The sequence below is a fragment of the Marmota flaviventris genome, chromosome 5 (assembly GCF_047511675.1).
Source record: "Marmota flaviventris isolate mMarFla1 chromosome 5, mMarFla1.hap1, whole genome shotgun sequence".
NCBI lineage: Eukaryota > Metazoa > Chordata > Mammalia > Rodentia > Sciuridae > Marmota > Marmota flaviventris.
The window spans coordinates 30,101,057-30,104,471 of NC_092502.1; the positions used below are offsets into that span (position 1 = coordinate 30,101,057).

The 3,415-nt window shown below is 44.2% G+C and overlaps 1 pseudogene; it reads left to right on the forward strand.

Annotated features, from left to right (window-relative positions):
- The first annotated feature begins 1,306 nt into the window (after positions 1-1,306).
- Positions 1,307-2,930, forward strand: LOC114084617 (pre-mRNA-splicing factor RBM22-like; annotated as a pseudogene).
- The last annotated feature ends 485 nt before the right edge of the window (positions 2,931-3,415 follow it).

Here is a 3,415-nt window from a genome sequence, read left to right on the forward strand (position 1 = left end):
CACAAACCATCAAACATTTCCAGTTCTCCATCTGCCACAAGACATTAGGGACAACTCTGTACAGCACACCAGACCAGGAGTCTGAATGGAACACCATGGTGCATATCCCCATGATGACCACAAAGTGAACCACATCTCTAACCCCACCTACCTCCAGAATCCAGCTAAGATTGTTGGATTGTTCCCAGGTGACAAAGCCAAGTCAGGAAGACCCACTGGGAGTGAGTGACAATGTGGGGCTCTGTCTGTCAGAGGAACAGAGTTGGCAAATGCATTTCTGGTGGAACAGCATTTCCTGAGCAAGAAACTATGGCAGAATGTCCAGAAGGCCCACTGCCAAAGAGGTCTGTTTCCTTCATTAGGTCCCACCTCCCAACACTCCTGTATTAGGAATTAAGTTTCCAACACAGGCTTTTGGGGAAACACATTTAAACAAAACAAGGCAGGAAGGGTGCTCACCTTCCTGGGTAACGGGGTCTGCAGTCCTTTTCTCCCTGCTCCCTTCTTCATTCTTAGTGCTTGGAGGCTCATTGACTATCATGGGACACCTTTTAGACTCAGGGATGGCAGCTGACCTTTGAATCCTGCCTTCACCTTTTTTTTTTTTTTTTTTTTTTTTTAACATTGCTGGGCCTCCCTTTTCGGTTGACAACATTTTAGTGGAAGCTTCTACTTTCAGTCTCTTTGATCATAACACAAATACATGGCAGAGTCTCTGTCTCTCTTACATAACTGCACATTTCCAAGAAGATATTTTTCAGTAGCAATGAATTTCTCTGTGCAGATCCTATTTTCATAAGATTCCCTCTTGCACAATTTGTATTGTCAGTTACGTAGACACACCTATCACCTTATTTTTCACTTTTCTAACAAGGTCTAAGAAAAGTCAAAATAATGAGGATTTCAGTCCTTTGCCCAATATTGTTTTCACAGAGAGATGATGAGCTCTGTGAGAATCTAATTTCCTGACTGTCCCATTAGGGCCCCCATTTACCAGCACCTACTAAGGAAAAAAATCTTTGAGGGGGTTGGGACCCTCAGAGTTCATGTTTGAAATTCAAGCCCATGGATAAGGCTCTGCCAGGCTCTGGGGCAGGGGGTCACTTGGAGATAAAGATTCTCAGAACCCTGATCCTGATTCCATTGAAAAGACAAGGCTTTATCACAGTTCTATGCACAGATGACCCCTTCCCTAAAACCTACATAATAAAGATAACATTCAGAATTGAACTGAGATAGGAATTTGAAATTACAGAAAGAAAAGATATACTGAGTCTCAAAAGAAAAGTGCTCATGAACCATCGGAATGCAGAAAATTTTACCCATGAACTGTTGGAATGCAGAACAGGCAATTCAACCAGCAACCTTGGCTGTGTCCTTGCTGGCAAAAAGTCACATGATGTAAGCACTAGGAAAACTGGCCCCAAAGTTCATCACTTTGCCCTGAATCCACTTCTAGTAGAGCCCCATGGGCTACTATCCCTTCTACAAATATTAACATCCAGACCAAGAGTACTTCTCACTCTCAAGACATCCCACATCCTCCTTTAATGTGTCTCTGCCTTTCTAAATAAATCTGTCTCTGCCTCTAACTGATGTGTCCTTAAATTCCTTTCTGTGATGTTTGTCAAGGACCCCACTTGTCTGGAGTTGAGGTCCCACTCTCTTGGAACACCTCCATCCTCCTTCAGTAACAGAACACTGGAAGTAGGAGAGTCCAGTTCCCATTTCTGATGCTACTACTGCCTCCAAAAGCTCTCCAGATGGCTCCCTGACTGGTTCCAACACCTACATCAGGCCAAACTAGGAGGAAATGTAGACTTCCCCCCATTCTGTGCCAGATGTGTCTTGGAGAAAACCCATATATACCAATGACCAAGTAATTCACAATGTTTTATTGGTATGTTCCAGGGTCCAGATGTGTTTTAAGAAAACTGAAGTTCTCTAAACCTGAAGTGAACTGAAGGATGCCTAGTAGACCTGCCTCTCAGATCTACAGTATGTCCTATCCATCCAGGTACATGATGACAGATTTGAGGGATGACACACCAAAGTCAGATGTCAAGCACTAAGTGCAAAAGAGATTTCTAACTGATAGAACACAGTCAGTTAGCATGCTGGGGAAAGCCACATCCATCAGTGACATGCTGCCCCAACCATGCTTACTACAAAAGGAATTGGCCCCACATTTGCTCCTTCTGGGTGAAAGAAGAGTGTAAAGGAGGAGAGAAGAGGAGCATTCCATATAGACATGAGCAGCCTACAGATCCAGATAGCCACCTCTGGGCTAGTCATACTATTAAAGACCAATATGAAATCAGTGACTCTGGAGCATATTAACTTCTCAAGTGGGCTGCAACCAGACTTTACCTGGACCCTTCAGTGGACAAGATCATCACCATACTGTATATTGGTGCTGGGTAATACCATCATTGGGACAGATCTAAGAAGTCATTTGGAGAGATCTGGATGATCCCTATAGTACACAGATAGCAGTCACTTTCATCCAGTTTGGCCCAGGCCCAGCTGCAGGAAAAAAAAAATTCTTTAATAAGTTGATTGTCAATGGCCAACAAAATGGGAAAGAGGAAAAAAAAATAGAAGGATGGAATCATAGTCTCGGGGATCAAGCTAGAGCCTGTTCTAGGACTGACAAAGTGTATTCCTTCTCCTCCTGCAGCAGCGGCATCAGTGGCCTCTGGAAACTACTACCTCTTCTCATGTAGTCCCCCAGCTGTAGTGACCATTACCTCACTGCCACTCCCAGTGTATGGGTCACCATGTTCCACCCGGTGAGAACACCCTCTCCTTCCATGAGAGCTCCAGAACCAATCCACTATCTTTCTCAGGACCCACTGAGGATGGAAGCTCAAAAGACACAGCAGCACAGTATCACCACCCTGGGGTTCTGTGGAAGAAAGGGTCCCTGAGAACCCAATAGCTTGAGGCAAGCATGGTGGTACATGTCTGGAATCCCGTGGTTCAAGGCCAACCTCAGCAATTTGGCAAGGCCCTGTGTAACTAAATGAACCTCTGTCTCAAACTAAAAAATATAAAGGGATGGGGATGTGGCTCAATGGCAAAGTGCCCCTGGGTTCAATCTCTAGTAACAAAAAAAAAATTCCAGCAGCTGAATCTTGGAAGAAACATGTTTCTTTCTTGCTTTCTTGTCTGGGTATTTTCCATTGTCATCGAATGTGCAAATATGGGCAGTCAGAGAACAACAGCCAGTCTTTCCTGTGTGTATTCCAAGGATCAGTACCACAGATAAGCTGCCATGAAGTCCACTGGTTATGCTGTTACATTCCTAAGAAAACCTAGTGCCTGTTCCTCTTACTTCTATGGGAAACAAGCAGCTACCAAAGTGGAATGTCCAGCAGAGTTACCATCCCAATTCTATGTTCAATTTGGATTT